This window comes from Dama dama, chromosome 25, assembly GCF_033118175.1.
Source record: "Dama dama isolate Ldn47 chromosome 25, ASM3311817v1, whole genome shotgun sequence".
Classification (NCBI taxonomy): Eukaryota; Metazoa; Chordata; class Mammalia; order Artiodactyla; family Cervidae; genus Dama; species Dama dama.
This window is the reverse complement of record NC_083705.1, coordinates 43690024-43716288: the sequence shown is the minus strand read 5'-3', so window position 1 is coordinate 43716288 and position 26265 is coordinate 43690024. Positions and strand designations below refer to the sequence as shown.

Genomic DNA, 26265 nt, shown 5'->3' with positions numbered 1-26265 from the left:
TGGAATGGGTTGCCATCTCCTTCTCCAGGGTAATACACATTAGAAAAAATAAAACAAAAGTTCAATGCTTAACTGTTGGTTTTGAATGTAGGGTACCTTATGAAGGTAAACTCATGGCCAGGATGAAATGTCAGAGGTGGCTGAAAAGGCAGTGTTCTGCTGCCATGCTGGGCTCTTTCAGGGGCTTCATAAAGATGCTCCATAATTCTTCTGGATGGTGGAAGTGGGCTCAGGGAAGCTGTTACCCAGAGAGGTGTGGAGGGTGGAGGTGGTGGTGGTGGTAGATGGGAAATAACAGTGGAAATCCTTACTCATTATGCTTGCAGATGCAGTTGGGGGACTGAGGAAATTATAAAGGAGGCGTGAGGACAGGAGCAGTGTCATCACACTCCGCCTTGGTTCCACAGCCAGGACTTTCCTGTTTCTTTGCTGTGGTAATATGCCTGTTCTCCGAGTGTTGCTGCCACTGTTTGAAGGAAACCATTATCTCGATTTTCAGAGAATGACAATCTAGATTGAAGCCATGCTCAGAAACCTCCAGAAAGCCTATGTTCCCTTCAGCTCTTTAGAGAAAACCATGATATTTTGTGGTAGGTCAGGAAATGAGGAAAGAATAATAGTTAGGATGGGGAAAGGAAATAAGGAAAAACAGACCTTCGGAAAGTGGAAGAGAGCTGAGTGGGGGAGGCATGTGGTGTCCACTGAAACAAGACAAGTCTCCTATCTTTTAAAACAAATTTACCAACTTTTCATATATACAGAGAGACCACACAGTGTTTGCCATAAAAGTCAGTAGGGTAGGTTTCTGGACTTCCCCCACTTCCTCTATGCCCATGGACCCCATCTCTCCAAAGCAACAGAAAAGGAACAAATTGTGGTGGTGGAAGGTTAAGTGACTAGAGAAGAATCTCACTAGCTTCACGTACAATTGGAACTGAGACATTTAATGCTAGGTCAGGCTGACCGCCAAGTCCCACAGAAAGCAAATACACACCCGGTGTTCTAGCCACAAGTTAGCTCTGAACCAGGGTCCATTAGTGACCTGTAAACCATTATTGTTGGTGCAGTAGTTACTACTTCATCTGGAACTAGGTAGAGGCAATTTTAAGGGAGCTTATTTACATCATTAGCTAACTGCTGGTTCGTTCATTTCATTCCTTCGTTTCACCAGCCACAGTCTTGTCCTGTGCTGGACCAGTGGTCTGTGTGTGTTTTCCTTATGTGTTATATTATCAACTTCTCAAGGAATGTGAGTGGATGTAGGGTATTCTATATACAGGCCTGGCTTACAAGAGAAGCATCTCACATGAAATCATGTTTACCGATTTTCCCTTCCAACTGGCTGAAAGGGAGATGACACCCAGTGAAATTTTATAATTTTCCTTTGTTATATTGTCTTTATTTAAAGTATTCAGGTTATACTGGCCTCATAAAATTTGTTGGGAGCATTCCCTCCCCGTCTGTTTTCTAAAAGAGTTGGTATAATGCTATAATTACTTCTTCCATAAGTATTTGATAGAATTCACCAGAGAAACTATCAAAGTCTGGGGTTTTATTTGTGGCAAAGTTTTAAATGATAAATTCAATCTATTGGATAAATAGGACTATTTTTTTTTTCATTTATTTTTATTAGTTGGAGGCTAATTACTTCACAACATTGCAGTGGGTTTTGTCATACATTGACATGAATCAGCCATGGAGTTACATGTATTCCCCATCCCGATCCCCCCTCCCACCTCCCTCTCCACCCGATTCCTCTGGGTCTTCCCAGTGCACCAGGCCCGAGCACTTGTCTCATGCATCCCACCTGGGCTGGTGATCTGTTTCACTATCGATAGTATACATGCTGTTCTCTCGAAACATCCCACCCTCGCCTTCTCCCACAGAGTTCAAAAGTCTGTTCTGTACATCTGTGTCTCTTTTTCTGTTTTGCATATAGGGTTATCATTACCATCTTTCTAAATTCCATATATATGTGTTAGTATGCTGTAATGTTCTTTATCTTTCTGGCTTACTTCACTCTGTATAATGGGCTCCAGTTTCATCCATCTCATTAGAACTGATTCAAATGAATTCTTTTTAACGGCTGAGTAATATTCCATGGTGTATATGAACCACAGCTTCCTTATCCATTCGTCTGCTGATGGGCATCTAGGTTGCTTCCATATCCAAATAGGACTATTTAGAATTTTCACTTCATTTTGCCTCAGCATTGGTAAGATGTATTTTTCAAGAATTTGCTCATTTCATCCAAGTCACAGAATTTGTGGGCATAAAAATTTTAATAATGTTAATTTCTTAGCTGTTTGTCGTTTTGGATTTGTGGTGATAATGCTTCTTTTATTCTTGATATTGGAAATTTGTATTTTTTAAAAAATTATTTATTTATGGTTGTGCTGTGTCTTTGCTACTGTGTGCAGGCTTTCTCTAGTTGTGGCAAGCGGGGTCTACCCTTAGTTGCAGTGTGAGGGCTTCTCATTGCAGTGAATTCTCCTGCTGCTGAACACAGGCCCTAGCCATGCAGGCTTCAGTAGTTGTGGCACACAGGATCAGTAATTGTGGCTCTCGGGCCCTAGAGCATGTGGGCTTTAGTAGCTGCAGCGCACGGGCTTGGTAGTTGGGCACACAGGCTTGGTAGTTAGGCACACAGGCTTGGTAGTTGGGCACACACGCTTAGTTGTTCCACAGCATAAGCAATTTCCCCAGACCAGGGATTGAATGCCTGACCCCTCCATTGGCAGGTGGATGCTTATCCATTGCACCCCAGGGAAGTCCAGCAATTTGTGTTCTTAATGTAATTTTGGAGATCAAATGGTGCTGCTGCTGAAGCCACAAGATGGAATAAACCTTGGTCTTTGAATTCACATTTGATAGCTGCCAACTCATCAGGAAGCCTGCGTCATATTGTTACATGAGCAGGAAATAAACATCTGTCACAGAGATTTCAGGAGTGGTGGTTTGTTAGAACAAGTAGGATTACCTTACTTATTGCAAATTGCCGTAACTGGTTTCTTTGTTCATATTCCTTGCTATACTATGGCCCCTGGGGCCATGATAATACTGCTTTTGGTATTTTTTCCAGTGCACAGTCAGTACTTGGTGAATATTAGCTTCTCCATAAGTGTTTCTTGAATATATATGAATGACTAAAATGGTTGCTATGTGTCTGAAGCCTTAAGGTTTTCTTTCCCTGGGATGTGTGACTCAAGTCCAAGTTGGAGCTTCCGAAAGCATGCAATACTGGCTGGTTGTATCTTTCTCATCTTCCCTCCCTTTCCCACTCCCTTCTCACCGTTTTCTGGGTCCTGCCTTTATTCCAGAACCACACCTGAGACTCACTGTCAGAGGCCTTTCATGAAGGTATAGTGTCTTTCATTTGGATCCCACTATAAGGGAATTCAGAATAAAACAGACATGGGCTGGGTTTGTTTGCTTTCTTACCAAAACATACTGAAAAAAAAAAAATCAGCCCAGCAAACAATACAATGACTTAGAACTCTATGCAAATAGATACGTAAAAATAGATCCCAGAAGAAATGTTGAGATTGTGTTAGTCATTCAGTCCTGTCCAACACTTTGTAGTTTCATAGACTGTAGCCTACTAGGCTCCTCTGTCCATGGAATTTTCCAGGCAAGAATACTGGAGTGGGGAGCCATTCCCTTCGCCAGGGGATCTTCCCCACCCAGAGATTGAACTTGTGTCTCCTGCATTGCAGGCAGATTCGTTACCATCTGAGCCATGTTGAGATTACTTGAAAGAAAAAAACAAGCAAGCAAGCAAACAAATACACACTAGAAGGATTCTTCCAGTGACATAAGTTTAATACCTTTGCATATAGAAAAGACCCTAATGCTGGAAAAGATTGAAAGCAGGAGGAGAAGGGGACGACAGAGGACTAGATGGTTGGATGGCATCACCAACTTGATGGATGTGAGTTTAAGCAAGCTCTGGGAGTTGGTGATGGACACGGAAGCCTGGTATGCTGCAGTCCATGTGGTCACAAAGAGTTGGATACACTGAGCAACTGAATGGAACGGATATACATAATAGAGTAATTATAAATTATACTTAAGGTAACAGATTCATTGCTGGAAAAAAACATATTTCGCTCTATCTTACCGTATGTTTCTATCAAACAACTTTATCAAAATATTTTCTCACTCAGATTTTCATCCAGTTGGACTAGCCCCCTTAAACAACAAGTATTGGTGAGGGACTTTCTGTGCAAAAGTAACTGTTAGCTGAAGATTGGGTGCCTCACTTATACTGCGGTCCTTATAAGTGAGAATGGAAACTTTCCAGCCCATACAGTTTGCTGGGTTCTAGATAGCCTTCTGAGTATTTTTAAAGTAATAACAAATGCTTACAGCAACGTTGCATTCCAGTGATGCTTTTTCTTAATGACTTGCTGACAAGTTTACTCTTCTGTTTAAAGCAAATAGGTGCCATACGAATTCTCAAAATGCCTTTGTTCTTTGTCTTGCCTCACATGTGTTAGTTTCTATAGTAGTTTTTCATGCATCGCATATAATCTTAGAAAAGGAGGGCTACTACAGTATACTCTGCAATTACATTCTGCTGCTGCTGCTGCTGCTAAGTCGCTTGAGATACATTCTAGCAGGCATTTATTATAAAGCAGACATTATTTTCCGTTACTATCTAGAGGTTTATTCACCAGGAGAAAATCCTCCAATAGGCTGAGTTTAAAAATCCTGGAGGGAAGCGTATAGAAAGGGAACCTAACTAAATGGCATAGGGTGGCATGGTAGGAGTTGTGTGATTCCTGTGGTCTCCATGTAAACTATGCCCTTCTCGATTACATCACCTTCCTCAATTCTCCTGTGACTCTTCAGCTCCCATCATTTCTGAGCCCATCATAGTCCTAGGCACTTCCATAGTATCTAGAAAGTCCCTGATTACTCAGTTCTCTGAAACTCTTCATCCCTTTTCCTTTAGTTTGGTTATTTAGTGTCCCCTAAAGCTAGGCGATGATATTGTACCTCCGCAGAAGATGGCTGATAAATGGAAGACTCCCGTCTGCACGTCTCCTTAATTGGAGGCTTTAGATTCTGTAAAATGCAGGTACAATTTGGTTCATTTAAATTCTATACACGTGCTCGTGCTTGTGTAGCTGAGTTGTGTCTGACTCTTTGTGACCCCACGGACTGTGTCCTCTCCAGACTCCTCTGGCCATGGAATTATCCAGGCAAGGATATTGGAGTGGGTTACCATGCCCTCCTCCAGGGGCTCATCCTGGCCCAGGAATCAAACCCACATCTCCTGCACTGGCAGGTGGATTCTTTACCACTGAGCCACCTGGAAAGCCCAAATTCTACGTGTAATTTGCTTAATCAAAGGGAATACCCTGGCAGTCCAGTGGTTAGGACCTTACCCTTCTACTGCAGGGGGTACCAGTTCGATCTGTGGTTGGGGAACTAAGATCCCACAAGCTGCTTGGCATGGCCAAAAATTTTTTAAATTAAAAAAAGTACAATACTGTAGAAATTAAAAAATTGGTCATATAATTCATATGGAAATTAAAAGAACAGTGAAAAATTTCCAGAATTATCTTATTATTTCAAGAATATATTTATTTTTATTTTAATTTTTATTTCAACAAATATTAACTCAAGAATAATCATGAAAAGAAAGGACAAAGTTGGTGGATTCTTAACAGTCCTGTGAAATAAACACTATCATTACTTCCCTTTTACAGATGAGAACACTAAGGTACATAGAGGGTAAGTAGTTTATCCAAGCCTACACATCTTCCAAGTGGTGTCTACACCACACATTCAACTATTTCTTGTTGAAGAATCTTTCTCTTGCTCAGAGTATGTATATTATATCTCCTTTTGCTCTACAGGAGAAATATCATCATGATTATTCTTATCTCTAAATGCCATCTACATAAAAAGGTTCTACTGTGTATTTTAGAGCTTTGCTCATGTTAACAGAAAAATCATTTTACCTGGTATCATAAAATACTATCTTGGCTTTTAACCAAGAAATACCACATTGAAATTCTTAATGTGATGAAATATTTTACAAATTGAATTTGAAGCCATCACAACCATCATTATGGTCAATAGAGTTGATTCTCATTATAACCAGTTTGCTCTCTCTTAATAAGGTATGATATTACAAAATTTGCCAGTTTTTATTAGTATCATCTGTGTTGTAAAAATAACTGAAGGGAAGTTGGCTCCTGAAACTCTGCCCTGGCTTATATATTATGATATAGTTATATGTAAAAATACATGTGGTATCACTTATGTCAGAGTCCTAATCAGATGTTAATAATCTAACTTAATATTGTGTTTTATAAATCATAAGACAATTTTAGGTATATTTGTTCTTCATGGTTTCATGTAGGTTTTTGATAACATATTTGTTTAAGGAATTCATTTTCATGTTTAATTCTGCTGCCCCTATGATTCTGAGTATTTCTGCAATGGATTGCATTAAAAGCAATCCATTGCATTGAAAGCAAGTTTCCACTCCTCCTGTTTTGGGAGGGGCATTTTGTCCCAGCTCTTGACTCTGTGGTCAGCCACATGACTTGCTTTGGCCAATGGGATGTTAATAAATGTGGTGTGACGTGTGCCTTGGATTCAGTTTGGCTGTTATTGAATCTCTGCCATAACCTTGAGAACATGACCAATGCTAACCCACTAAAAGATTGTGAAATATGCATAGGAAAGATTCAGGTCATCTGAGGCTATCCAAGACCAGTCAGCCTCTAGCCAATCTGTGAGCTGTCCATAGACTCATAAGTAAGTCTAGCCAAGATCAGCCAAGAGCGAGCCAGATAAGCAAAACTACCCACTGACATATAAACTAGTGAGAAATACTAAATTATAGTTACTTTAAGCCACTGTCCTCTGAGACGTTTTGTTATACAGCAATAGCTAACAGATATAACCTTAACTGTAGCAATAATCATACTGTTTCTATTTCCCCATTTGAGTGCATATGTGTATATTGAAGCTGCTCAGAACAGTGATTAAACCTCTAGGATTCAGAACCAGGCTGCCTGGGGTTCAAATCCTAGTTTTAAAATTTATTTCACTTATAGTAGTGCTTGGCACTATTCACCATGTTAAGTAAAATGCTGCTGCTGCTAAGTCACTTCAGTCGTGTCTGACTCTGGGCGACCCCATAGACGGCAGCCCACCAGGCTCCCCTGTCCCTGGGATTCTCCAGGCAAGAACACTGGAGTGGGTTGCCATTTCCTTCTCCAATTCATGAAAGTGAAAAGTGAAAGTGAAGTCGCTCAGTCGTGCCTGACTCTTAGCAACCCCGTGGACTGCAGCCTACCAGGCTCCTCCATCCATGGGATTTTCCAGGCAAGAGTACTGGAGTGGGTTGCCGTTGCCTTCTCCGAGTAAGATGCTACATGGCCGTATTTGTGACAAGTATAAGCACAAATGAACTCTCTCTATCCCTTCAACTCTTGTGAAACTGATAATATTACACTCATTTAGTAGATGTGGATACCAAGGCTCAGAGAAGTTAAGAATCTTGTGCAGTATCATAGTAAGTGGCAGAGCCAAGATTATGAACCTCAGTCTGGCCATGTTTATAATCACTATTAAAAAAATATATTGCCATGATATCTCATCCATCTTGGCTTGCTTTTGGTCCAAATTTCAGTTTTGTGCCTCAAGGAGAATTAGAAAAAATTAATTTAGAAACCTAAGTAATATTAGCAGGGAAGCAAGGGATGTAACAGAGAAAATGTGGACCACACAAAGTGTTGGGTCTCCCCTTTTTCTTGCCAAAGGTACTTTTCCAGTAAAACCCTGTTTATATGTATCAGTTTTGGTCATAGAAAAGGAAGATAAATGAAAACCACACTGGCTAAATCTCATCTATTTAATACAGTAAACACTTCATTAAACCAGACTTATTTCTAGGTTCAAGGATGGGGTGGGAGAATACTCTTAAATGAACTTACAGTATTTGTAGTATAGATTTTTCAAAGCAGTATAGTTTTATTTAGGTAAATAGTAATTTCATGGCAAATACTGTTGTTTATAGCCCCTGCTGCATAGTTATATGATAATAACTAATATTTAGCTCTCACTTGTTCCCCATCCCCTGCTGAGGGATTATAATGGAATAAGTTATTTAAACACAGCCTCCAGTCGTTGTTCATTGTTAATTTCTTTAGAAAGACAATAATGATAGAATGATCCTAAATTCTAGACTCCAGAGTCTTTGTTATTGAGATTTTATAATCCCTCACTCCTTGGATTTTCCATACAACTTTTTTTAGTATTAATAACTTCCTTTACTTATTCCAGTATCTTCAAAATATGATCATTTCAACATTCAATTAACAGAAAAATAATTAGTGACTATTTTACATTTTGATATTAAATCCAGTGTGAATTTAATCTTAAATAGCACACCTCAGTTTGGACTAGCATTCATACTTGTTTTTAAATTTTATGATTTTTTAATTGAAGTATAGGTTTAAAAAATTTTTTTTTTTCTCTCAGCAATGTCTGGCTATAACCCATACTTATCACTCACTGTTATGAGCACTGAGTGTAGAAATAGTTGCTTCCTCTCTGCCCTGATGTCACGGGTGCAACAGGACAGCTGCTCTGACGATGTTGGCAGGTCCAGTATCTGCAGAGCAGCTGAAGTATAGTTGGTTTACAATAGCTAGTTTCAGGTGCATAGCAAGGTGATTCAATTTTTTATATACATACACATATATTTATGTCTATGTTCTCTTTCAGATTCTTTTCCATTATAGATTATTATAAGATATTGAATATAGTTTCCTATGCTATACAGTAGGTCCTTGTTATTTATCTACTTTGTATATAATGGTATACATCTGTTAACTCTTAATTTATCGCCCCCGCCATGTATGGATGTGCGAGTTGGACCATAAAGAAGACTGAGCACTGATGAATTGATGCTTTTGAACTTTGGTATTGGAGAAGACTCTTGAGAGTCCCTTGGAGTGCAAAGAGATTAAACCAGTCAATCCTAAAGGAAATCAGTCCTGAATATTCATTGGAAGGAGTGATGCTGAAGAAGCCCCAATACTTTCGTCACCTAACGTGAAGAACCGGCTCATTGAAAAAGACCCTGATGCTGGGAAAGATTGAGGGCAGGAAGAGAAGGGGGCGACAGATGATGAGATGGTTGGATGGCATCATCAACTCAATGAACATGAGTTTGAGCAAACTCCAAGAGATAGTGAAGGACAGGGATGCCTGGCATGCTGCAGTCCGTGGGGTTGCAAAGAGTCGGACACAACTGACCAACTGAACAACAATAACAACCCTTTCCTCTTTGGCAACCATAAGTTTATTTTCTGTGTCTGTGAGTCTGTTTCTCTTTTGTAAATAAGTTCATTTATATCATTATCTTAGATTCCATATATAAGTGATATCATGATATTTGTCTTTCTTTATTTGACTTACTTCAATTAACATGATAACCTCTAGCTCTATCCATATGGGTACAAATGGCATTATTTCATTCTTTTTATGCCCAAGTAATATTCCATTATATATAAGTACTACATCTTTTTTTACCCATTCTTCTGTTGGATGTTTAGATTGCTTCAATGTCTTGACTTCTGTAAATAGTGCTTCTGTGAACATTGATGTGCATCTATCTTTTTGAATTAGAGCTGTTGTCTTTTCTAGATATATGCTCAAGAATGGGATTGCTGGAACATATGGTACCTTCATGTTTAGTTTTATAGGAACCTTCATACTGTTCTCCATAGTGGCTGCACCAATTTACATTCTCATCAACAGTGTATGAGGGTTCCTTTTTCTCCACACCCTCTTCAGCACTTATTATTTGTAGAGTTTTTGATGATGGCCATTCTGACCAGTGTGAGGCGCACAAAACTATTTCATTGTACTTTGCATTTTCCTAATCATTAGTGATGTTGTGCATCTTTTCAGGTGCCTGTTGGCCATCTGTCCTTACACTTTAGATCATTGTCACCAACAAGCAACAAAATGTAAAATTGTCCCTTTCTTATGCACATGCTGCTGCTGCTGCTGCTAAGTCACTTCAGTCGTGTCCGACTGTGCGACCCCATAGACGGCAGCCCACCAGGCTCTGCGGTCCCTGGGATTCTCCAGGCAAGAAGACTGGAGTGGGTTATGCACATGCTAGCAAGTCATAAAAAAAGAAAACCCATTGGCGTCAGATACCAATTCTTTGGTACCAGACTGGACAAAGTGGCCTGCATAATCTACAGCCTGGATCGTTTGCCTCTGGACTCTGTATTCTGTTCTGAATGTATATTTCAAAATGTTCAGTTTCTGTTTTCTTTTACTCTGTCCAGTAAAGGAGACTCAGGCTGTTTTTTCTTTTCTTTTCTTTTTTTTTTTTTTTTTAACAGTTTCTGCCTGGAACCAATCTCATATGACCCAGGTTTTTCTGTCTTTTATCCTCTACATCAGAACCATAATGTGCCTCCACCAAATGTCTGAGAGCTGTAATTTACTCCGAGGAGCTCAAGACCAGTCACTTTGTATCTATGGTGACAGGTGTGTCAGGTAAGATTGATGGTTAGCCTTCTGTGTCAGGAGCTTCCTTGCTGAAGGTGGGCTGTTGTTGCATGCACCCAAATCTCCATCCCTGGGGATAGGCCAGTGCCAGGACCAGACTCATGGACAGATAATTATTATCATAGTAAAGTAACTTCAAAGGAAGAGTGGAATTCTGTGACTGTGAGATCACAGTAGATCTGAGTGTAACTTTTGCAGTGTTTCATTAGTTTTTCCCTGGAACAGTCCAGGAAGTGGCATGCATGAGGCTTTCTGGCTCACAGATTTGCTGTGCTTCTGGGAAAAAAAAATTGAAGTCTTAAGAAATGTGTTTATGGTGCCCATATCTTAAGAAGCTTTTACTTGATCTTGGCAGGGAAAGCTGTTGTTCGAACAATTGAAAACATCTTTTTAAACTGTTTCCAGAGAGCATTTGCAAACACCCCCAAGTAAGGTTACATATTTACAATGCAGCTCTAAGCCTCAATTAAAGCTGTTGTTGTATAGCGTTTGTGGCCTCTAATAGCTTGACACCATAATAATATTATACAGTATCCCAAGATAATGAGACGAGTCTCTAACATCTGCTTATACTCAGAAAAAAAGGAGAATTGGAAGGCTGCATCCTGCAACTCTTGTGAAGCACTGCCTCTGCTTGCTGTGTCTCCAACACAGGGTGGCTTTTCCCATGGATTGTTTCTCTACCATCCCAGGGCAATGGCAGAATGATCTGGAAGAGATTGGAGAAAACTTACTAGATATACTGCTCATGCTGGGAGCTCAGCTAGAGTGACCTCATTACCTCATTAGGGAAAACATTTCTGAGCTCTGCCAGAATAGTTCAGATTGTGTTTTAATTAACAATTCTTTTTTTGTGGTGAGAGCATATAAGATTTACTCTTCTAGCAACATTCAGGAATATAATACACTCATTAATGATAACCACCATGCTGTACAGTGTATCCCCAGAACTTGTTAATCTTATAACTGGAAGTTGGTACCCTTTGGCCGATAGCTCTCCAACCCCACCTCCTCTTCCCCTGCTGACTCTGATAATCACTGACCTACTCTCTGTTTCTCTGTATTTGGCTTTATTAGATTCCACATATAAGTAAGACCAGACAGTATTTGTCTTTCTCTGACTTATTTCACTTTACATAACGCTCTCATGGTTCATCCAGGTTGTTGCAAATAGCTTCCTTCTTTATCAGGGCTGAACAATATTACATTGTATATGTATACTTCATCTTCTTAATCCATTCATCCACTGATGGACCTTTAGGCTGTTCCCATATCATGGCTATTGTAAATAATGCTGCAGAGAACATGGGAGTGCACGTATTCCTGTGAGGTCTTGATTTTAATTCCTCTGGATGTTTATCCAGAAGCAGGATTGTTGAATCAGATAGCAGCTCCATTTTTAATTTTTTGAGGAACCTCCATATGTTTCCCATAGTGGCTGTACCAGTTTTCATTCCCACCAACAGTGCACAAGGATCCCCTTTTCTCCACATCCTAAGCCATACTTGTTGTCCCTTGTCTTTTTGATACTAGTCATTCTAACAGGTGTGAGGTGATATCTCATGGTGCTTTTGATTTGCATTTCTTGGATGATTAGTGATGCAGACATGTTAGCTACTGCTATGAGGTAATTGTTTTGTAATATATACAATGTATCAAGTCAGCATGTTGTATACTTTAAATTTACATAATAGTAGTATGTATCAATTATATCTCAATAAAGCTGGAAAAAATCTTCAAAATGTATAAATGACAAGTAAATTGTATCTCTTTAAAATTTATTTTTTTAAATTAGAGGATGATCGCTTTACAATGTTCTGTTGATTTCTGCCATTCATCAACATTAATCAGCCATAGGAGTCCTTTGGACTGCAAGGAGATCCAACCAGTCAATCCTAAAGGAATTTGGTCCTGAATATTCATTGGAAGGACTGATGCTAAAGCTGAAATTCCAATACTTTAGCCACCTGATATGTAGAGCCCACTCATTGGAAAAGATCCGGATGTTGAAAAGACTAAAGACAAAAGGAGAAGGGGGGTAGCAGAGGATGAGATGGTTAGATGGCATCACTGACTTAATGGACGTGAGTCTGAGCAAGCTCCGGGAGTTGGTGATGGACAGGGAAACCTGGCGTGCTGCATTCCATGGGGTCGGGTCGCAAAGAGTCGGACACGAGTGAGCAACTGAACTGAATTGATATACGTGTCCCCAAGCTCTCGAACCTCCCTGCCACCTTCCACTCCATCCCACTCCTCTAGGTCGTCACAGAGCTTCAGATTAGAGATCCCTGTATCACACAGCAAGTTCTCACAGACTATTTTTCATACGGTAATATATATGTTTCAGTGCTACTCTCTCATTCATCAGTAAACTGTATTTTTAAGTTAGTTATTAAATAAGAGTCATTGGTTTTCAGATGGTGGAGAATACTCCAGAGGTCATGATCTTTCTGACTTGGATCTTTCATATTCTCTAATGTTGAATGTCGTCTTCTGGAACTGAGTGATGGGGAATGATGTTGAATATGCCCATCTGACACTTTTAACAAGAGACCATTTGGAAAGAGGTTTAAGGTGGAGCTACCTTATACCATGCTCTACTTTCCTGGGGTTATACTCTCTAGGAACAAGGATCATCATTCTCAGTCTTCATTAAGTAGGAATTTGAGGCGTAATGAAGGGAAATTACTTGTGAAAAGAAACGCAGCAAGTAGAGGAGCAAATAGCAAGAATGGAATCCATTTATGTGCTTCCTGATCAGCCAGGCAATACTGTGCTCTTGTCTGTTTAACAGAACTGTGGGAGAAAGCATAGTTGACTTATTAATTAACTTAAAGAGAGGAGATAGTAATGACTAGAGTGGGCATTCATTGGTTGACTTTCTAGTGTTTTCCAGTCTTACCTTTTCCCTTTTTTAGTGGAACTTTAAATTTTCTCCCTTACAATTTATTGGGACTTAACCTGACCGAAGATTTAAGTAAAAGCAATTTATTTGGAAGAGATACTGATGGGGAAGTGGGGCAGTGTGGCAGGGAGAGGGAAAGTCAGCTAAGGGTGTAGTAACCAGTCACTATGAATCACTGGTGCTCGATGCCCCTGAGAAACTCTGGGGTACTATGGAAAGCACACCTCACTGTCCTTCCAACTGAAGAGTGAGGATGGTGGTATATTTGTCTGCCAGTTTCCTGCTAATCCTTAGTTGAGGACTGCTTCTGGGAGCATTAACTCTGGAACTTCTAGCTTGCTCCGTGTGTGGGCCAAACATGTTCTTGTGGTCGGGAGTGGGGAAATGCTCTCAAACAAAAAGTAGCATTTGTTTGAGTAGACTGAGGCTGAGGGGAGACGTATGGATAAAGACAGTGAGTACAGCAGGACTTGACTCTGCCCTCATCTCGAGAGAGGGGCCTTGATTGACTCTAATCAATCAACACAGTCCCACCCCTTGGACACTGTCATAGATTTGCTATTTGGGCATGTAACTCAAATCAGTCTACATCAGGAATGCCACTCAAATCCCAGACTTTAGTCAGCTGCCGGGAGAGCTGACTCTCTCTTCTCTGTGAAATGTGAAGAAGCAGGAAGCCCTGGAGATTGCTGGCAGCTATCTTGGGAGCAGAGAGAAGAACCATCTGAATCTGAGAACATGTGATGAATACTGGAGGAGAGAAACGGGGTTGTAGGAACTAACTGAGCCCTGCATTAAGGTTCATACAAAGCTGAATAAGGCTGCCTAGGGCTGCTGTGATGAAGTACCAAAGAGTACATGTCCTAAAACAACAGAATTCTACTATCTCACAGTTCTGGAGGTCACAAGTCTGAAATCAGTGTCAGCAGGGCCAAGTGCTCCTGGATTACTCTCAGAGGAATCTTTCTTTGCCTAGTCAAAGTAAGACAGCAGCCATCAGTTAAGTATACAGAGCATTTATTCTAGTGCAGATGGTAAACATAGCTATATTCTATGAAATTATTTATTGTTCTTAGATAGTAGCTACATAGCAGACAATTGTGAGTTTTCAGTATCCATGCTGTTAGTGATAATAATGCTTGAACAAAAGAATAACTTCAGGAATGTCTCCTTCTCTTGCAAAATTAAGTTATAGAAATTCACAGCCGATGTGAATTTTAAAAAAAATTTATTTATTTGGCTGCACCAAATCTTAGTTGCAGCATGCGAGATCTTTGATCTTTGTTGTCACATGTGGGGTCTTTAGCTGTGGCATTCAAACCCTTAGTTTTCAGCGTGTGGGATCTAGTTCCCTAAGCAGAGATAAAGCCCATGTTTCCCACATTGGAGACATGGAGTCTTAGCTATTGGACCACCAGGGAAGTCCCCTGATGTGAATTATTAAAGGTTCAATTCAGGATGCTAAAAAAAGAGAGAAGAGACCAAAATTCAGAGGCATAAAAAATAGCCGAGATTGCTGTCTCTGATGTAAATCTAGAAACAAGTGAGTAGTCCTGGTTGGATAGGTGGGTCTACTCTCAAGGTTACCCAGGACTAGGTTTCTTCTGTCTTGTGGTTCTGTCATCCCTTAGGTTTTTGTCCTCATCTCTCTGGCCGAAGCGGTCTCAGCACCACCATGCTTGCCCTCCAGCCTTTAGGAAGGGGAAGGAGTGATTAGAGAAGCAGCAGCCATTTAAATGACATGACCTAAAAATAAATAAATAAATAAATGACATGACCTGCATGTTGAACATTCTCTTCAGCTCGCATTCATGTGGCCAGACCCTAGCTGCAAGGGAAGCTGGAAACATCTCTAGCTGTGTGCTGTGTGGCCTTATTCCCTGCCAAAATTCCTGGGGTTCAGTTATTCCCAAAACCAAAAGGTAGAATGGATGTTAGGAGACAATTAGCTGAAGCAGATGTGCTGTGATTTCTCTCAGGAGAAGGAATGAAATTTGCACATTGAGGGCCCACAAAACTTGGGGAGGCATTCATTTACTTAACGACCACCATGTATTGAGGATATAATGTTTTCCTCATGGTTATACAGTCTAGTTGGAAAGATAAGCAATTAAGTAGAAATTAATAACAAGTGAAGATATTGTGATTGTGTGACATCTGTGAGAACTGTGAGATATACTGTGAGAACAGAGAGCAGAGGTGCCTGTTTTTGTCTCCAGGCAGAAACATCAGTGATGGTTTCCTGGGGTGACCAATGCTGGACTGAGGCTTCTGAGCAAGATTCTATTTGCATTGGAAGAGGATGTTGTAACAGTGGGAATCAGAGATACCATGTAACGTTAATGCATCTTGCAAAGTCGGAAGTCATTTACAAGGCTGCTGCAAGGAATCTTAACCCAAGGCAGGAGCAATGGGAAAGTTATGTAGAATTTATCCAGAAAGGAAGAAGGATTACTGAGCTTGGAGGAAATTTTCTTGGCACCAGTCTTGTAGCAAAGTATAGAGTCATGATGAGCCCCAGATTCTGGGTCATCTGCAGTGGTTTGAAACATGGACCTGGTTATTCTTTGGCTGCAAGCACCAATAAATCAATCAAGCTTTTCAACAAGAATTAGAATATTCCTATAATTCCCCATTAATCACGTCTCTTGGAAAGGTAGGAAGTGGTAGGAGTCACATCTGTTTGGTTGTTTGGCACCAAAGTCTTAGCTCTCCTAGTGTTTATCTGGTGTTCCTTTACTAAAAAATGTTGTAACTTTGAATCATGATGAAATCTATGTTATTTGGAGGGTTGCTTTTGAGAAGGGATAGCAAATTGCCCTGAAAAAAAGTAGTGGGGGGGAATACTACAAGATAACGATTGGGTAGGAGCAGGGGGACTTGTCAGTTTTTGTTAGTTTGGAACAAAATGTCTCTCTCTCTTTTTTTTTTTCCTGTTTTGGAACAGGGTATATCCTTTTCTCTGTATATATTTTATGAGGTTTTGGTTTAACTGCAGGTTCTGAGCTGCCGCATGCTTTTAATTTTACCTTTCTTACGATCATTTATTTGCAAGTACATATTGAGTGCCAGAGTGAAGTGTTGCTAGCTTTTGCCAGGCGTTGCAGGCTCTGGGTGTTGCTAAGGGGCTAGGTAGCTAGGCTATGACAGTGAAAAAGGCAGACTTGGTTCATGCCCAAATGCAGCACAGCGCTGGACATGGCGGTGCACCTCTCATCAGCTTTATTTCTGAAATGCTGTGTGTCTTTGGCCAGTTACTCAGCCTCTCTCTTCTATGAAATTCCTGACCTACAATGAGAATGATCACAGTCTTGTTTTTCCCCCTTTCACTCTTCATTCTCACCCTCTGGCAAAATTCTACTGTATCCGATTCTTTTGCCGTGGCTAGGACATGACTCATTTTTGACGAAGCCAAGTATGAAATATGCCAAGAGCGCCTCCTTTTTGAGATTTCTTGGAGAAGGATGAATCTGAAAGTATTCGCTAGAAGGAGGGATGGCCTCCCCATGGTAGATATTCCATGTTTTTACTCACAAGATGGAAGCTTAGGTATCCCTAGGAATTCCATGTCCAGCTGAGGTCATTTCCATTGTCTACTACACTTTAGAGACTTTCTGAATGGAAGGATAGGATGTAGGGAAGTTATTTCTCCCAGCATTTGGCAGGAGTAGTGGCATGGAACAGGCATTAGTGAGTTGAGTTACCTGCCAGGCACTGTTATATATATTACCTTGTCTTGTAAAAGGAACAAGCCAACAATGAGACATTATTATTCCCATTATAAAGATGAATAGGTTGAGGATGGGAGAGGCGATTAAAGGTGATAAAATGCTGAAGCAGGATTCAAACCCCTCTCTTAGACTGCCATGTCCATGCTGCCTTTCACCAAAACATTTTTCCTCGAGCTGGTGAAACGCAGACACTAATTAGTCTGGTTGGGTCGGCTCTGCTCCTTTCAGGAATCTAGGTGAGTCTCAGCTGTCTGGAAGAACAAATTCCTCCCAGGCTGGGATAAAATGGGAAAGGAAGTTGGCTGGAATGTTGTTGCTCAAGCTGCTGTCTTCCTGGCAAGAACAGTCCATTTTTATTTAGCAAATGATCAGAGTTCATCATCCTGTTTTCCCTTCAGTTGGGCCTTAAGGATACTAATAAAACATTAAAATTAAAAAAAAAAATTCTGTGGTTTTGAAAAGTTGTTCCAAATTGAGATCTGGATCAAGTCTACAGAGAATGTGTGTGTGATCGCCTTGCACACAGCAGAAGTTATTCTTGCCCTGTGTGTGTTGCGCTGTGAGTTTTTGACTGTGGGTTTCTGGAGGGCAGGGGATACAACTCAGTCAATGCAGAACCCTGAACACCTAGCCCAGTATCTGGCACACAGCACTGCAAATGACCATTGAAATGAAAGAGTATCCCTTTGTTTCTTGTCCATGACTAAAGAAATCAAATTTAAATTCAAATAGACTAATGTCAATCATGTCACTTCCAATTCTTTCCATTCCTGGGGCAAGTGTGGGCTTAGTTTACTTTGAGTTTTACTTATACTGCACCCTCTTTAGGGGAAAGCCATGTACCCGAGGTACACAGATTCCCAGGGTCACACCTTGTGGAGCAGCAAAGAATTTGATTAGTGGTTAATGCAGGAGACTGCCTGCAATGCAGGAAATGTGGATTCGATCCCTGGGTTGGGAAGATTGCCTGGAGGAGGAAATGGTAACCCACTCCAGTATTCTTGCCTGGGAAATCCTGTAGACAGAGGAGCCTGGCAGACTATAGTCCTTGGGGTCAAAGAGTCAGATACGACAGCGACGAAACCACCACCTCCAAGTTTGTAACATATCCATTTGATTTGCAAATATAAGTGCCAAATTTGTCAGGCCAAAATAAAAGGGAATTTGGAGAGAAGTTAGGGGAAGCCCATAGAAATATTGAGATAGATTAAGTTTAAAGGACTGCTTGGGAAATGGTTAACTTTTCACTAGCACAGGAAGAGTAGAGAGAAACGCATCAGTGAGGACAGCAGCTCTGTTGTCTGAGTGGGTCTATTTGCATTTTTGCTGGTAGGGTCGCTATGGCCTCTTTTACTGAAGTTGGTAATGCTCTGGTGGTTAGTTTCAATGATTTTCTTTATTGTGATTTGCAGATCAATCTCTTACATGGTTGTTCCATTTAACCTGTATTCCCTAGGTTATTTCTTAAAGCAATTTATTGGACATTATCCTAAATTGAACTGCATTTACTATCCCCTGACTCAATTACTTAAGTGGTCCACATCCATTTGATTTTGGTCGTCTGCTCTGGCTGTTTGCTTTTCTTCTAATTTTACTATCAGTTGCTAAAGAGAATAGTTCTGCTGTCCTTTCCTTCCCACACCACTCTATGTAGAAGCAGTGCAATTCATAAAGGCAGCTGTTCTAATCTGAAAAAATCCTACTTCTTCCATCAAGTATGGTTTATTTCAGCAATTCAATTCTACAAAGATTTAAGGAATGCCTACTTTGTGATGGGAGTCAGCTAAGAGCTATCTGCTTGCCCTCTGTCTCCTTTAGAGCAAGTTTGCTAGGCACGGTCTCTGATTTCTGAGCAGCATGCCTTAGCTCTGGATCTTTTCAGATGGTTTTCCAACACCAGTTTCAACACCTGGGTTCCTTTCCACATGTCTCTCACAATGCATAGCAACTGCCCATCCTGTTGGTTGGCTGTTGTTATTCGTGTGTTTGCAACTTCTAATTCATGACCTGGCCCCGTTTCTTCAGGTGTTCTTTTATCATAGCCTTTAGGATAGTTTCTACTCTTTGTCTCATAACATTTGTATAATGTGCCTGGTCCTGGTTCATGTCTTGAATTATTTTTTTTTAAAGGTTAGTATCAATACAATTTGTCACTTCCCACCCTTAGAATTTCCTCTTTAAACTTCTGAACTCAAGGAAGATTCACCATCTTCCTTCATTTCTCCTAACCCTTGTAAACCAGCACTGTGTTTTTATTGGCCTTCAAACTTGTTTAAGTAGAGCTAGTGGTGGGAATGGAAATGTCTCTTTCTGGGAAACCTGGCTATTTATACTCCATGAGTGAAGACATCTTTAAACAGGGCTCCCTTCTGGTCTTTTCTAATTTCTCTCCTGGTGTGAAAGTGACATCTTGTTAATCTTTTCCAGTATTTGTTAATTTCCATGTCCATCTTGGGAGGTCAATGGCGCTATCACCAATTTGCTGCTTAAATCCCATTACAACCAATTCTCCACTAACCCACAGAGAGCCTGGTCATAGGTAAAGCTTGCCTCACCTGCAGTGTCCTACGCTATGGAGTCTCAGACAATACAAACAGGATCTGACCTGTTCTCATGAGACAGAGGGAAACCTTGTCTAAGGCCACTTAGGAGCTCAATAGCTGAAAACCCAGAAATTCCAGATTTGGGAATATTTGCCCTGATCACTCAACCATGCCACAGTTCAAGCCTCAGGTTATATTTTGAATGACAGCAATTTGATTCAACCATGACATTGAACAGTAGATTGAATTACCAGGGTGTTGAGTTTACTGAAGGGAAAGACAAAACAAAGTAGGAGAAATGGTAGCGATAGAGAGAGGCAGAATTTGGTAGCAGAATGGAAGGAAATGAAATTAGTCTGTTATTTGGAAAAGCCCGAGAGAGACTGGAGATTATGCTAAGGAACCCATGAAGTGCTTTTTAAAAATTTATGTGCAGTTCAGGGCCTTTGTGAAATGCCTACTTGTGCTACAGCAAAAAATAAGGTCCTGTTTCTTAGTCAAAAAAGGAAAAAATTAAGGCATGTTAAACAAGAAACAAACCTTTATGTTCTAAAGTATGATCTTTGTCTTTGAAATGTTTCTTTTTTTCTTTCTTTTTGGATTTATTCTGTGCCAAATGGAAGAGAAGGGTTTTATCCTCATCTTTTATCCCTGGCGTTCTTCTGGTGGTGTCTACTAGGGTCTATAATTGGTGTGAGGATACAGCTATTTGGCAAATAACTGGAGGAAATGTGATTTTTTTTTTTTTGTTTGCAGCTGTATTATATTCCAAAAGGAAATGTGGTTCTGTTACAAGTTTGCTATATAATTCTAAATGTCTGGGCTCTGATACAACTGTACACTCATAAAAGGAGGAACCCAGGCTGAGTGTTTGGAATATTAGGTGCTAAATGTTCTTTTTACAAAATATGCTGTTTCTCTCCATTTGACATTCAAAACTTTGTGTAAAAAGCACTTCTTCAGTGAAGAATCACTTTCCTTTGTCTCAAGAATTAAAGAGGAATATCTAATGTAAATACTTAGTCTGGTGTGAATCATTTCATTTTTGGATATTAGAAGCTTTTGAAATATTAATAGGTTTATTTAAAGGCTTTAAGGTTACCTTGTGTGCAAAATACAGCATTTCAGAGCTTCCCAACCATCCTGTCCGGTAACAGTATATTTGACAATAGGGGATCAATTTTCTCTATTCACTCTGTCAACTAAACACATTTCCCCTTCCATCTATTTGTCTCAATAGAATGAAACTGGCTACTTTTGGCATTTGGCATTCGTTATAGTAGCTTGTATTTTTTCCAGATGACTTTAGTGTATATGTCAGCACTATATACATAGAGCTTTATTTTTTTAAATAAAGCGGAATTCAGTCTCACCCTTTTATATAGATGAAAATAAAGCCATATGGAAAGATTTCATTTTTCAAATGTACTTTTAGCAGACAGACAACTTAAATTCAGCTTTTGTTGAAAGCAGGTTGCGTTTGTTTCATGTCGTTCTCACTGTTGACTCTGAGTATGAAGAGCATTGCACGGACTCGGCTTTATATCACGTACAGTGCATCTCTTGCCCTTGTGTTTGGACAGATGTGAAGGGTAAGGAGGACTTGAGCAGGTATTTTGGACAGCTAGGGCAAGTCATACATCCTTGGAAACTGATGCAATCTAGGTTTCAGCAGAGACTGTAAGGCCCCAAAGACCTTTACTGGTTCCACAGTGAGGTGCTGAGGGGTCGGGGTGCAGGTGGATCCTAAACCAAGCTGTGGCATCTGCAGCCCCTGCTCGATGGACACTCACATGCCAGTTAAAACAGAGCCTCCTTTCTCAAGACAGCTGGATTGCCTTCATCTGGAGACCTGACCACTTTGTAGAATTTAAAGAAAACTCTCATAGAATCACGGAATAAAGACATCAGCCAAGAAATGTCCTGGAAGACATCTGCCCTATATATGTGTGCAATAATCTATTTGAAAAACAAAAATCATATACAGTATAGCTCGTAATCTGTATTTTGCTTGAGAAAGAGAACGGCTGTGACTAGAAATACATCTGGGCCCCTTTAAAATACCAAGCACAGCACTCATTAACAAATGTGTAAACATTGATTGTAATCAGCCATGGTTGGGGGACATCTCTTCTCGCCTCAAGAATGGGTTAGAGCAGGTTGCAGATTTTGAGGACGTCTTGCCAGAGATGGAAACTCTAAGGGAAAAAAGAGATTCCAGTGGGAAAGGCATAGCCCTGAAGAGAGCATTAGGAGAGATTTCCTTTAGCAGTGGACTGCTCTTGACTATTTAATTAAGAAGAGACTAGAGGCTTGGACACCAAGGAAAAAGCTGGGTAAGCATATTCAAAACTGTGTGTTTCTTAACAAAATTACTGGCAGCAAGTGTAGATTAATATGGAAGATTCAATAAAAACTTGAATTGAAAGCAGCTGTAAAGTTATTAAAAATCAAGTAAGAAGGGATAGTATTTTCTTATTTTTAGCTGTTTCATTTTTTCTGGATTCTTTTTATTTTGGTTGTATCTAGTGGTTTATAAATGATACTTTTGAACTTTCTATTTTATTATGAATAACATTTAAATATTTTGGTATGTCATTGTACATCTTCCCTTGATATCTAATGTAGGATATTTTAAATTTGAGGTTGCAAGCAATTAGTGAGTGGAAGAATCTAATTTAATGGTTTGTGACTTGTATTTTTCTTAATGTTTTACTGAAGTGTGATTTACATGTGGAAAAGTACATATGAAGTTTGATCAGCTCCACAAATTGAACACATCCTTGTGAATGGCATTGAGATCACGATGCACCAGCACCCTAGAAGCACCGCATTAACTCCTTCAGATCACCATCCCTCAAGGGCAACCCTCTGTCCTGACTTAGAACAGCATAGAGTTTAGTTTTGGTTGATTTTGAACTTTATGTAATTAGAGTCATAAAGCATTAACTCTTTTGTACCTAACATTTTGTATGGGAAATTCATTTGCATTTTTGCAAACAGTCATAGTGCTTTGCTGTATGACTATACCAACCTTTATTTATCCATTCTATTGTTGATGAGTCTTTAGGTAACTTCTGATATTTGGCCTTATGAACTATTCATATCACTTTTGTGAACAGTCTAGACGAATCCAATGATGGGCACATGTACTCATTTATCCTGAGTATTTACCTAAGAGTAAAATCATTGGTTTATTGGATATGGTATATTCCACTTTAGTGGACCCTACCGAAGAGTTTCCCGAAGTGGTTGTCCCAACTCAGAAAAGAATATCATAGAATAAATAGAAATAGAATGGAATGGGATGGGATGGAAAAGAAAATGAAAGCCTGCATCACATACTGTCATGGTAATTACTGTTTCTTCAAAATTTCATTTATATTAATATTATATACGTATTTATGTTTGTCCCTGGAGAAGGGACTGGCAACCCGCTTCAGTATTCTTGCCTAGAGAATTCTATGGACAGAGGAGTCTGGGGGCCTGGTGGTCTACAGTCCATGGGTCACAAAGAGTCAGACACGACTGAGTGACTAACACACACATTTATGTTTGTACTAGATCTAAATATGAAATATATTCCTTTTTTTCTGAGTTTCCATAAAGAAGTTCAAGAAGCACTTGTCTAATCTCAAGGCTCAAGTCCAAATAATTATACTGACTGTATTACTTTAATGAGCAACAGAAAATGCCCTGGTGTCAGTGAATAATAGAAAAGTCTTTATCAAGAGTAGGGAAATCCTAAGTTCTTTTAGGATCTGAACCAACTCAATAATAATAATATTTGGAAATATGCTATGATAAGAGCTGCACAGATAAGTGAAGACGTGAAGCTGAATAATTATTTATGATTTGGGAACAGTCAAAACAGTAAGCTGGCTAATTTTCACATTGTCATTTCTGGTCTTGGTTATGAGAATGCTTGTGGAGCATCCCTTATAAGGTTTCTCCTCATGCACAGCTAGCTCCAGCTTACCCAGCTCTCAACCAGGCAAATCAGGCACTCCCAAGTTCAAGGCAAAGGGCTAATTCCACTATAAGAAGGAAAATATGTAGTTCACATACAAAACATATTTGCCTGCATTTCCTGATTGATCACCTAGAATAGTTAGGACTTGTTAACAGCCATCATAAGAGAGTGTTGGTAGCATAGCTGACTGCCTGAGATTGTATCCTGGTTCTACTACTTACTACCTATGTCTCTCTCCCTCCTTCCTTCCCTGTCCTGATTATGAGGGTGGCACCTATTGCATATTGTGGTTCTATCTTTTAGGCTCATGGTTCCATTAAAAGTAAAAATCTGATCATGTTATTCCATTGCTTAATATCCTTCAATGTTCCCATTGCCTCTAGGGAAAGTTATTCAGGTCCTCTGCCCTCTAACCACTTCTTTCCTTACCTGTTGACAGATACTGCCCCTTGCTTTCAACCATACTGAACTCCCTTTGGTTTTTTCTAAGTGCCAAACTCCATCTATCTTTGAAGACTTACCATGGGAAGTTCCCTTTCCTTCTTTTGTGTTTGGCTAATTCCTGTTTTTCTTTCAGAGCTCATAATAGATGACACTTTCTCCAAGGTGTGAATTATTTGTCCTTGTTCCTATCAATTTTTGCTGTTTTCTAAATATGCCACATTGTATGTGCTTATTTTATCTTCTTCCCCAGTGGATGTAGGTTCTCTAAGAGAAGGGCAATGTCTCTTTCATTCATCTTTGTATCTTTTAAAACACTGTTCATCAAGTTAGTCATGAAACACAGCGTATTCTCTGAAGGGTGGATTTTGCAGATGACTTTTCATTTCTGTCTTTCTATTTACCTGTTTTGACTTACTTTTCTACAGTGAACATGCATTACCTGTGTTATGAAATTGTGAAAGTTTGAAATGAGTTAAATATCAAAAAGTTAATTTTTAAAAACCCAGATAACTGCAGGAAAAGGCTAAAGTTGATAACATATCAGTGAGTCTGTTATCTGTGGTTGGTGTTTAAATGGGGATAAAATTCAGGCTCCAAATCACCCCTATCCTAAGCTTATATTTGTTAGTAGGATTGAGAGTATGGATATTGTAGGGCCCAGCCTATTAAGGGCAGGTGGAATCAGAGAGGAAGTGCATATGATTAAAGAGCAGAGGGTCATTTAGGGAAAACAGATGGGGCCAGCTGTGAAAGTTCTTTGGAAAACTGGAAGAAAATAAAAGGTTTCCAAGTGTATGAAATAATAGGAGCTGCTGAACCAAGAAATATGAGCAAAAGCTGGAGGAATAAGAAGTACAAAGTATAATAGAGAGAGAAGAGGGATAAAGGAAAGAAAAAGAAAGGAAAAGAGGAATAGGGCTCAACAGGGGAAAAATATATCAGAAAGATGCTGAGGGAACAAGTCAGGAAGAAACAGAAGGTAAGACTGTTGACATGGTCTGCCCAAAACAGGACATCTGGTCTCCTGCTGGTGGTAGATCTCATTCAGCCGTCCAGGTGCAGCCGTCATACCATGAGGTGCTGGAGGGATTTCTGAATAGTACCCTTTGGGTCACTCTTTTCTTGGGAAGGTTTTGTCTTCCACACTTAAATGCACTGGGCCTCTGGTGTGAGCCATTTATTTACGTTTTGAAATGTGAGCGTTGCCTGTGAACTTTCTCTACCCTGTGGTATCTGTGTGCCTGGGACAAAAGAGATGGCTTAGCTGTCAGTGCACTGAAGTATGCAGCCTGCCTGTAGGTCAGGTCACAGAGCAAAGCTGTTTAAAAGCTATGGGCTCTCTTGGGAGACAGCTGTGTGTCCAGGCAGCATTTGTCAGCTGTGCTAAAGATGGAGTTGAGGACAGAAAGGAACATCCAGAAGAACACTGTATGAATGGAAGGGTGCCATAAAGTGTTTTAAACTGGTGTGAAGTCAGGCTTGAAGTGTTGAGGTCAGAGGGTAAGTTCTCTTTTCCCTGGAGCCCAACTCATTCTCTGGCAGAGTTTCGGAAAGCTAGTTGTGGTAGGTAGAGAATGGTAGGGAATGGCTGCACCGAGACTCGTTGATTGTGGGTCTTCCTGCTAGTTTACTAAGGTGAAGCCAATGGTCCAGAGTTCAAGGTGCTTGTGTTTCCTTGGGATTAGGAGGAGGTAATGAACTGAACTGAACTGAACTGAACTGAATGGTCATACTGTATCATTTATTTTCTTATCCTGCCATAGATACTACTTTTAACCATGGACACTTTGGTCTTAGAAGTACACACTTTTGGCCACTGTCTAGTGAGTGTGACTAATAGAATTGATCTTAAAGTTGAAAGGGCTAAGACAGGTGGTTAAATTGTCTCTTAATTGGGGGAGGCATTTAACGTTCATGAGATGATCAAATTCAATATATGGAACAGCATGAGATGAGTAAGACAAAACTTGCTTTACACTGTGGCCTTGAATTTATTTATGAGGCTACAGACAGGACTGTTTGCGTTTTGGTTGTTAAATTTGTAAGCAATCACTGAAGGTAGAGTTGGGCAGCACTAGGATGGCTCCGGGAGAAGGCAATGGCACCCCA

The 26265-nt window shown here is 40.0% G+C and overlaps 1 non-coding gene across 1 annotated transcript; it reads right to left on the bottom strand.

The window, feature by feature from the left end:
- Nucleotides 1–8508: 8508 nt before the first annotated feature.
- LOC133046890 (small nucleolar RNA SNORA43) lies at nucleotides 8509–8644 on the bottom strand. Its single transcript, XR_009690592.1, has one exon. It is a non-coding gene; the product is annotated as a small nucleolar RNA SNORA43 (small nucleolar RNA).
- Nucleotides 8645–26265: the final 17621 nt, after the last annotated feature.